We start from the raw sequence: 10,988 nt of genomic DNA on the forward strand, positions 1-10,988 counted from the left end.
TGCTGGACAGGAACTGGTGAGTGCGGGGGGGGGTTCTTAAAGGGCCGGAGCTGTGGTTGGGCAGGGCAGCCATGGTGGGGAGGGGGGTTAGGGGGGCTCGTGTAGAGCCCCACATGCAGTGTGGTACAGTGGAGGGCAGCGGGGATCGCCCCCCACCTGGCAGTACCCGGTGAGTTGGGGCTTTTTTTTCTTCAAAGAGCCAGGAGCTGGGGCAGGCAGGGCAGCCATTGCCAGGTTTGGAGAGTGGGCGGGAGATGGGCCTGGGTGATTCAGCCAAATCGATTCGGGACAGTAATTCAAATCACTGAATCGAATCACTGTCCCCTGAATCGGCCGCACAGGCCTACCTGAAAGCTATCTAACATCTCTCTCAGTTAGTCCAATAAAAGCTATCACCAAACCCGCCTTGCTTCTTGCATATTTCTTGGACCATCACAGCTACAACAAACAACACTTAGCGAAGAAGGGCTTAGGCCTTGCCCTCCCCCACAGCATTTCCTACTAACTACTAGAATAGACAGCTCTTGGCTCCTCCAAGGCTTTTTCTTAGGCTCCTGCACTCCTTCATAGCCCTTACCTATGACTGCCACTTGGCAGATCAGCTAAATCTCTTTGTTGGTTTGGACCTCAGACTATGTCTACACACAGAAATACTGGTGGCAGACTGCAGCCGCCGCTCTCATCAGACTCCATGCCGTCACAGTGCTCCGTTCAGTGGCACTCAGCAGCTGTCCTGCCAGAATGTGAAGTGCACCCTGGAAACAGAACTGCTGCTGAATAGGCTGAGCAGTGACATGACAGTGCAGGAGTATCTACTCACAAGCTCAGCCAGCTTCTGGGTCACCTTAGTGAAGCCTTAGTCCACTCCGCTGCTTGGTACAACTGCTTAAGCCAGGGGTGTCAAATATCTCTCCTGCGGACTGATTCTGCCCTTCACGCTCTATCTGGCCTGCAAAACTGTTTTGTCCAGTAGGCTACCGGAAGTCAGGGGACATAGCCTGGTGAAGAATTTGAGGTCCACGGACCGCAATAGACATGGTCATCGACAGCAAGCCCCCCAGACCTATGCTGATGCCCAAACAAAGCCCTGCATTTGTGCTGCCACTTGAATGCAGTCCTGTGCCACCACAAATCCCCATGCTGCTACCTCAACATGGTTCCACACTGCTACCCAGCTCTGGACCCACGCTTCTTCCCAAATGTGGATGCACCATGACTGTAGTCGCTGCTGGCCCCACATATCTGGCCTAGGAGGAAGCCCTGAGGTCCAGATCCAACCCAGGGTCTCAGGTGAGTTTGATGCCTCTGGCTTAAACAATATTATTCAGTGCATTCTTCTAGTTAGCAAAAAGAAACACCCAGTATAGTGCAATAGTTACACTTGCTGGCAAATCAGTACATTTTAATGAGGGTTATTCTATCCAGTGGCAATTAACCGTATTTTAGTAAAATAACTGAAGTACAAAGAAAGATTAAAATCAGTTATTTAAAATTGGTGATTTAAATCAACCCACCCTGCTCTGACTCCCCCCCCATTCAATCTCCTGCTTTTCCTTTTCAACATCTTAAATTTTAAAAGTACCTCCTCCACACGGTCATATTGCTTAGTTAACCAATGTCTCTGAAGGAACAAAAGAAGGGATAAAGGGGTGAATTAGAGTGAAGAGAAGAAGCCTAGCAGCACCTGTTTTAGGACAGATTTGGATTCTGCATTTCATTACAGTCATGGAACTGTAATGACCTAATGGCCCTTGCAAGACTTGTAGCTGACACTACTGACTGCTATGGTAGTCTCAATTAGAGAAACTGTTTTTGTACCAATATAAACCTATTTGCTGCACACATGCTGCAGAGAAAACATATTATGTTAGTGTACTAGGGAGTCTAATCTGAGTGTATCGCTTGCATTCTTTAAATTGCTGAAGGTTCTGATTCTCCGGGATCATCTAAAAGATGATTAAAGGCAACATTATATGGAAACGGACTTCCTATTACTACTTCCATTGCTTCCCTTATACAGGTGGTGTCTTCTTATGTGACAGCTTCATTACATTTGACGATCACCTGACTTCACACTGTTTACTACAGCCATACAACTGTGAGCTGTAATTTCATGTGCTGTTTGCAGTAAAGTCCAGACTGATTAGTACTTGAGTGTGACCCTCCCATGAAAACCAAGTTACAGCAGAATGTGAGGTTAGTCATTTAGCACAAGCCAACAGTGAGTTAATGTTTCAACCCCAGCGGTAGGAAACAGCCTAATGCTATCTTTCAGGTAAGATGGTGAGTCTCAGCCATTTTAGATGGAGGACCCTTCTTAAAAACTGTTTTATCACTGTGCATCTCCATGACTCTGTGTTATGTATAATAAAATAATAATTTACATAACTACAGCCACTCTGTAACCTCTCCAACAGCCTAAGAAATATTGTAGTCATTCCTCATTTTAATTTTTCTTCCCTTCCTCTTTGTGTATTTCCCTTTCTTCTGCTTCCCCATTCCTTATTGCAGACCCCCTAAAAGTTTACCACATACCTCAGTTTGAGAAATACTGGGACATAAAACCATGACTGTGGTCACCTGTGCTCATTTACAAAAAGCCTGTGGTAACTGCTGACAAAGATGGATATGTTTTAGACAATTTCCAGTTCAAACATAACATTTCACCTTCAATTTTAACCCAGCATTCACCTTTACTTGCAGCCCTAAGCTGTTATGTATAGTTGTGCACCATTAAACATGGGTTATGGTCTACACCAGAATGGACTGTATTTTAGCAATGGGTGGACCAAATGATTCTTGTTTTCACAAACACTTTTAATTGCTTGATGAAAGGTGTTGTGTTGATTGACTGGTATCAAGGAGAGAGAGAGGTGGTTAGCTAGTCTGCAGTTAAGCAGAAGGCAGGGCAGGGGGGCATCTCAGAGGTGAATGGAGTGGCATGAGCTTTCATAAGCAACAGCCTGCTTCATCAGTTGCTAGGAATAGAAAGCTCATGCCTCTCTGCACCAGTTAGTCTCACATACTGTACTGAACAACATCTAATAACAGAACAAGCCAGGTTTAGACCAGGCAAGTCCTGCACTGGCTAAATACTAAACGTCACCCAACACATAAGAGATGGATTTGAGAAAGGGATGGTAATAGGTGCTGCGTCTGTAGACCTATCAGTGGCATAAGACAGCCACCAAAACCTGCTTGCCAAAGTCTACAATTTGATGCCTGACTACCACTTAGTGCAGCTCATCCGATCTCTTCTGGAGAACAGATGTTTTTACGTAGAACTGTGCAAGAAACAGAGGTACTAGAGACGATAATGAAATGGCTCCGCATAGGATAGCATGCTAGTACTAATCTTTTGTAACATATATAATAATGACCAACCCAAACAGAGTAATACAGAGTATGGTAATGATCTATGCATCATGTCACAAGAGAAGGACTTTGCCACTGTTGAAAACAGACTGATGTGCACTGAACAACCTCTCCAATTATTAAAATAAGAACTAGCTTTGTGCCAAGCCAGCCAAGACACAGGACACAGCTTTTCACCTATGCTGGGGTGGGCAAAATATGGCCCACAAGACAAATCCGGCCTACCAACTTATTGGATCCAGCACACAGGTGGGTGCCTGCCAATTGACTGCATGCAGCCTGTGGCTGCCCCCGTGGAGCTCTACGTAGGTCCAAGCCCCGCCTGCTCCCACCTGGGGCAGCCCATGCCACACTTCAGCTCTGGCCTGGGCCTACCAATGGCCTGGATCTGCACGCACAGCTTCCCAGCAGGGCTCCTCCAGATGCGGCTGTTGCCACAGGAGGTACTGCTCGGCTCCCCCTGCCTCCAGTGGTTCATCCTCCTGCCCCGATACACCGCTTCAGGAAGCAGGCAGTACAGGGAAGCAATGATGGCCATAGGGACACATGCCAGGCACCACACACCCAGCCAGGTGGCTCCTGCCATAGCACGCAGACCTCCAGCTCCAGCTCCAGCCTGCTTTCCATTCACTCCACCTGCCTGACGCGATGGGCAGGCACTACCGGTAGGTGGCTGAGTGGATGGAAGGCAGCTAGGAGCTGGAGCCTAGCATGCTGAGGTAGGAGCTCCTTTGACTGCAGCTTCCCCTTCCCTGCCTGGCTTGGGATGTGGTGCCCAACGTGTCCCCACAGCTGCCGCCCTCCCCCACGCTACCTGCTACCTAGTGGTGCAGCAGGGGCAGGAAGAGGAGGAGGAGCTCAGCAGTACCTGGGCGTCTGCAGCCACATCGGAAGCAGTCCTGCTAGGAACTTTGCATGCTGGCCGGGGCCATCGGTGGGTGTGAGTGCAGCATGGGTTCTCCCAGGCGAGCTCTGCTGCACCCGCCCCTTACCTCCAGCCCTGACTGGCCATCTCCCAGAACCCAGAGCACAGGCAGCCCCCCACACATGCACGCACACCCACCCCCCGCAATATATAAAAGTAAGACTTTATTTTGAAATATTATGCAGTCACCTCTATATACACTACTCAAAAACACGCCAATCATGAGAACATTTTTTTTAAATAAAATTAAAATATGCTACAGTAGATGTTTGATTTTTAGTATACGATTTATTTTTTATCTATAATTTGTTAAAATGATATCTTCTAAAACATTGTGTGTGTGCAGCCCTCGACAGCTCACCAAAACTCAGTAAGTGGTCCTCCACTCAAAATAACTGCCCACTCCTGGCCTATGACAGAGAAGGCAAGCAGAAATTAAATATCACCTGGGATGGAAAGCCACTAACTGATCACCCAAACCCTGTGCACTTAGTGGTTATACTGGACCAAATACTTATCTTCAAAGCACATGTAGAGAAGATGAAAGGGAAAGTCAGTACCTGCAACAACATACTTTGAAAGTTGGTCACCGCAAAGTGGGGAGCAAACCCAGCTACATTACGAACCACTGCTATTGCCGTATGTTACTTCACTGCAGAGCATGCATGACAAGTATGGGAACGATCAGTTCATGCCAAGAAACTTGACCTAGCTCTAAATGACAGTCATCGTGAAATAACAAGATGCCTAAAGCCAACGGTAAAGGATAGCCTGTATTTACTGGATAGCATTGCACCACCTGATATCAGAAGAAAGGTAATGAGCCAAAAAGAAAGATCACAGCAGATGAAAGACCTCAGGCGTCCACTCTATGGTCTCACAGACGTAACTAAACAGACTGAAGTGCGAAAGAGTTTTGTGAGCAGTGTTGTGCCATGGGATATGACAGCTGACAGGGTGGGACTGAGATTATGGAAGGAAACACTACATGCAATCAGGTGCTCTGAAATGGACCTGGAACCCCAGAAGTACTTCCCAAAGGGACTGATCTAGACTGGCCCACATAGTGATGCCTGAATTGCCTGCACATGCAAACTGGAAATTCAAAAAAAACATGATCAAAAGGACCTACTCTAATGACACAAGTATATGTGAGTGTGGTGACACAAGTATATGCACCTGCTCATTTGCTGTCTCCTTGACGGGACCTGAATGAAGGAGGACCTTGCTGCAGCAATGGCAAGAGCCATTGCATGTGCATGATTCTGGAAAAACATCTGGTTTATGACAAGGACACAAGAAGACATCTCTCATGCTAAAAACAGATGACCGGTAACCAGAGACATTGATTTTTAATCTGTGTTCCTATGTACAAACTTATTGTCCCATATCAAGTACCTATGAATACTCTTCCATGTTTTCTGTTTTTACTTTCGGAAAAAAAATCCGGGAACTTTTCAAGGTTTATTTTCCAAACATAAAAACCAGGTTGAAATTGGGATAAAAGGAAGAAAAGCAAAAAATATAGGTTTAAATTGGGAAAAATAATAACACGTCCTGTGGCAGTGAGGGAGGGAGGGAGTAAGGCTGGGACTTGGGAAGGGGCAGGGGGAGGGGTGTGGCGCAGTCCATTGGCTGCTCCCGGGGCTGCAGCAGGGAGCAAAGTGGAGGGAACCGTCAGTGGGTGTGGGGTGGGGGGCGCAGCTCTTGCTGCTACGTGCACCCTGGGAGGGCTGCTCCGGGCTATTCCTGGGAGGTGCATGCCCCTGGATCTGCACGCAGGCCAAGAGCAGGCTGCTTGCTGCAGGCTGGGGCCAGCGGCGGCACCCAGCTCTTCCTGGTGCTTGGGGTGGGCGGAAGCCTGCTCTCGTCCGGCACACAGATCCAGGGACATGCACCCCCCAGGAAGAGCCCGGCCCAGCCCCTCAGTCCACAGCCCTCTCGGGGTGCAACAAGAGCCATGACATACAGTTCCCTCAGCAGCTGGTGTCGGCCGCTCCTGGGGCTGCTGCAGCAGGGGCTGGGGTGAGTGGGAACAAGCGGAGCCCTGGGGGGCATGGCGCATGGCACAGCTTGTCTCCACTCACCCCAGCACCTGCTGCAGTGGCTCCGGGAGCGGCCGATTCCAGTTGCCTGCAGTTGCTGGGCTGTGTCGTGCCCCAACCCCCCCAAGGCTCAGCTTGTCCCTACTCACCCCAGCCCCTGGGCTCCGCCATGCCATGGTGCAGGCAGCTGGCATGGGCTGTTCCCGGGACCGCTGCAGCAGGGGCTCGGGTGAGTGGAAACAAACAGAGCCCCAGGGGGCACAGGACATGGCACAGCTTGTCCCTGGTCACCTCAGCCCCTGTTGCAGCGGCCCCGGGAGAGGCCAATGCTAGCTGCCTGCAGTTGCTGGGCAATGCTGCACCCTGAAACCCCCAGGGATCTGTTTGTCCCCACTCACCCCAACCCCAGCTGTAGCAGCCCCGTGAGCAGCCAACACTACCTGCCTGCACCACGGCACAGCACAGCCCAGGGGCTGGGGGGAGCGGGCAGCAGCTGGAGCCGCTGGGGTACAGCTGGGACGCGCCCACCCTGGGAGCAATTCCTGCGGCCCTTCCCACCCCATCCAGGGTCAGAGCTGGGAGCCCCACACCCCCAGGCAGCAGCTTGAGCCACCCTCCACTGCCCCTGCTCCTGCCCCCTGTGTCCGGCTGGAAACCTGTGCCTCAGGTAACTAGCACTTTTAGCTTACTGGCACCCACAGCCATTCCCCAATTGTGCCAGTTAAAAGGGATTTTACTGTACTCGGTAAAATTGAGTGAAATGAAAAACAGGTGTAAATCAGTAAAAACAGGCGTAAATCAGTAAAAACTGAAAAACTTCAATTAAAAAAACAGGGAATTTATTTAAAATTTTAAAACTGAAAACACAGAATACTACCTATGAAGCATCTAAACTAACTCTTTGCCCCAGGATAATCAAGGCTAATTTGAACAGATTACCGCTGGAGCTACCTGGCCTGTTTTGATGCAAGTCAAAACCTGGAACAACCAGCCCTGGGTTAAACCATCCTCTCTTTTCAGCCTCAGGTACCACTCTGTGCATCAAAGATAAAACAAAAATCAACAGGCACTGCAGGAACACGCCCATGCTCAGGGAGCATGCATGTGGCCGTATGAATACAAACCATCATATGTTGCATCCCACACAGGGAAGACATGAGCTCTCTGAAACGGTGCAAAAAACATGAGAATCATCGCTCCCAGCTTGGCTAAGGTCATCATTCAGGCTCTTCCAGGGGATCTTACTGGGGGGCCCCAGGTGACTATGGGACCATTTTCCAGCCCTTCATCTGCACATATCCCCAGAATAGTTTCATGGGGTGGTATCCACTGGTTCCTTGGACATAGCTGAAGGGCAGTGGGTACTGGCCTGCTGTGCTGTGCTGTGCTGTGCTCGGAGTCCCCACTCCAATCCCTCGTGATCAACCTGTGACCCCTGCGCCTACCCCAGTGTTTTTCTTTTGGTGCCCCCATAATTAGTTGTATAGTATCTAGCACCTGAACTGAGAAAAGGGAGGCTTATCATTGTGAGGACCACTGTTTTGCAGGATCTAACAAACAAGCCTTAGGATCTTACCACCCTTGGGGGAGGATTTCTCTCAATTTCACCCCACCCTGGAGGGCTGGGCCCAGTGCCCGCTTAACATACATCTACAGACAGACGTGCATAAACATACATATACACGTGCTTAACATACATACATACGACCATTTCTGGACAGGACACCACTCTCCAGTGGACAAGCTTATTTATATTCCACGAGCCACTCAGGACCTCAGCTGGTGGTTCCTCCACGGAGCCATTGCCACAGGTGTGTATCTGGCACAATTCATGGACACCCCCTACACCTGCCCCTTCTGTGAGCAGAGGGAGACCCTGGCACACACGTACCTGGAGTGCACCAGGCTACACCCCCTGCTCCAGCTCCTCCAGAACCTCCTGTTCCTCTGCACCATTTCCTCCAGCACCACTCCCTGCAACTTTTTATTTGTGCACTCCACATCTGTGGCCCCACTAAGTCCTAAGACCTCCTGGTCAACCTCCTCCTAGTCCTAGCCAAACTGGCCATCTATCTCACCAGAAAGGAAGCTCTGGCCAAGAGGACTGGGAGGACCCCCAAGGACTGTGGGGCCTGTCCCTCACTTGCTCAAGTCTCTGGGTAGAGTTTCTCCTGGAAGTGCCTACTAGCCCCTTGGACTCGTTCGAGGGCCAGTGAGCACTGTCTGGTGAGCTCTCCTCAGTGTCCCCCCTTGGTGCACTCCTTCTGAACCTCTGACCTCTATTCCCGGCCCTGCTTTGTTATCATTTGTCCCCAGAAATTAGTTGCCACTTTCCCTTTACCCTCCCTTTTTGAAGGAGGTCTTTAGTTTTATTTAGTGGGCACTGGCCCACAATCCCTTAATGTGGCAAATAGGCCTGGCCCTCATCAAGCTAGCAATATACCTAGGCAGGAAGGAGGATCTGGCTGGGGGTCTTGCAGCAATGGCAGGACTGTTTTTCTGACCCTTGTCTGATCACATCTCCGGGCAGAGTTTCACAGAGCAGTGTCCACTGGCTCCTTGGAGGGCAGTGGGCACTGTCTGGTGTGCTCTCCTTGGTGTCCCCCCTCAGCATACTCATTTTGAACCTTTCACCTTCACTCCCATCCCTATTTTGTCCCTTAACTGTCCCAGGCGATCAGTGATATGTCCTTAGCGGCCTCCTTCATCGAAGGAGGGTTACAGCTCTATTTGGTGGACTTTGGCCCACGTTCTCGAATGGGAATGGCAAATCAAAAGGCCTGTCCCTCATCCATTCACATCTCCGGGCAGAGTGTCACTGGGCAGTGCCCACTGGCTCCTCGGACTCCTTTGAGGGCCGGTGAGCACTGTTTGGTTATTGTGCTTGGTGTCTCCCCTCGGTGCACTCATTTTGAACCTCTGTTTCGTTCCCCTCCATTTTCTTCTTTAGTTTTCCCCAGTAATCACTTGATGCTCACTTAGATGGCCCCCAAATTAAGGGGGTGTTTAGCTTTACTTGGTGGGCAGTGGCCCGCATTCCCAATGTACATCAGACAGATTTGACAGGACGCCATTCCCTGGGCTCCACTCTCATCCCACGAGTCACCGGGGCCTCAGATGGGAGCTCCTCCACGGAGCTGTCACTACAGGTGTGCGCCCGGCACAGCTCACGGACCTGCCTGATGCCTGCCCCATCTGTGTGCAAAGGGAGATCCTGGCATGCACCTACCTGGAGCGCGCCAGGCTGCAGCCCTGTCACCGAGGTCCTGAGCGCACCGCTTTGTTCACGCACTCCCCATCCACGGCCCCGCCAAGTCCCAGGAGGTCCCGGTCAACCTCCTCCTGGACGTCACCAAACTGACACCAGATCGACCCAGGAAGGAGGCTCCGGTCGGGAGGACCCCTGAGGACTGTGGCGCCATTTTCCTGTCCCTTGTGCGTTCACACCTCCAGGCAGCGTCCGCGGGCTCCTCGGACTGGTTTGAGGGCCAGCAGGCGCTGTCTGGCGGGCTCTGCTCGGTGTCCCCTCTCCATGCGCTCGTTCTGAAGCTACGACCTTCGTTTCCATCCCCGTTTTGTCTTTTGTTGTCCCAAGTGATGACTGATGTACCCTTCATGGCCCCCATCACCCGGGGGGGTCACAGCTGTAGCTGGTGGGTTTGGCCCACAGTCTGGGTGCCACATAAGGCAGCCCGGCCTGGCCCGCCGCGACCTGGTCGTGTCTCCAGGCCGAGCAGCACTGGGCAGGGCCCACTGGCTCCTCGGGTGCATCCAGGCGGCAGTGGGCACCGCTGCCCCTCGCTCGCTCCTCTCCCTTCACCTGTCTCAGGGAGCCACCCCAGAGCCCCTCCGGCAACGGGCGATGAGGGGGCGCGTGCCTGTGAGTGTGTGCGCTGCGCTGCACACCACACGTACACGTATACACGTACACACACACACCGCGCAGGGCGTGTGAGCGCGGGCCCGGGGCGGCCGCACTCACCTGGCGGTAGCGCAGGCGGAAAGGCCGCAGGAACGAGGAGGCGGCGCAGGGCCGCAGCAGCAGGCGGCCTGGACCGGCCCCGGCCCCGGCTCCGGCCCCTGCGGGGGCGGAGGTATGTGTGTGTGTGTGTGTGTGTGTATATATAGATATATAGTTATGTGTGTGTATGTGTGTACAGATATATATGTATGTGTGTGTGTGTATATATATATATATATAGATATGTGTGTGTAGGTGTGTACAGATATATGTATGTGTGTGTGTGTATATATATAGATATGTGTGTGTATATAGATATGTGTGTGTATGTGTGTACATATATATATGTATGTAAGAGCACACACCAACTGCTGCAGCTTCCTTAGCCTGATGAAGGGTTTTTGAACCCAAAAGCTTGCTTAATAACTATTCTCCAGCCATTTGGGTTGGTCTAATAAAAGATATCAAATTTACCCAAGGAACCTTGTCTGCCTGTGTGTGTGTGTGTATATATATATATGTATGTATATGTATGTGTGTGCACGTGCATATATATGTGTATGCATATATATGTACGTGTGCGTGTATGTGTGTGTGCATGCGTGCATATATATGTGTGTGTGTTCATGTATGTGTGCGCGTGCATATCTATATATGTGAGTGTGCACGTGCATATGTGTGT

The 10,988-nt window shown here is 50.9% G+C and overlaps 1 protein-coding gene across 1 annotated transcript in view; it reads right to left on the reverse strand.

The window, feature by feature from the left end:
• Positions 1 to 10,384, reverse strand: part of NUDT14 (nudix hydrolase 14) — an 87,637-nt gene extending 77,253 nt beyond the window's left edge. The window contains exon 1 of the mRNA XM_006032173.3: positions 10,328 to 10,384. The gene's annotated coding sequence lies outside the window, so the exon portion shown is untranslated. The remainder of the gene's footprint in view (positions 1 to 10,327) is intronic.
• Positions 10,385 to 10,988: the final 604 nt, after the last annotated feature.

Source organism: Alligator sinensis, unplaced genomic scaffold (genome assembly GCF_000455745.1).
Source record: "Alligator sinensis unplaced genomic scaffold, ASM45574v1 scaffold171_1, whole genome shotgun sequence".
Classification (NCBI taxonomy): domain Eukaryota; kingdom Metazoa; phylum Chordata; order Crocodylia; family Alligatoridae; genus Alligator; species Alligator sinensis.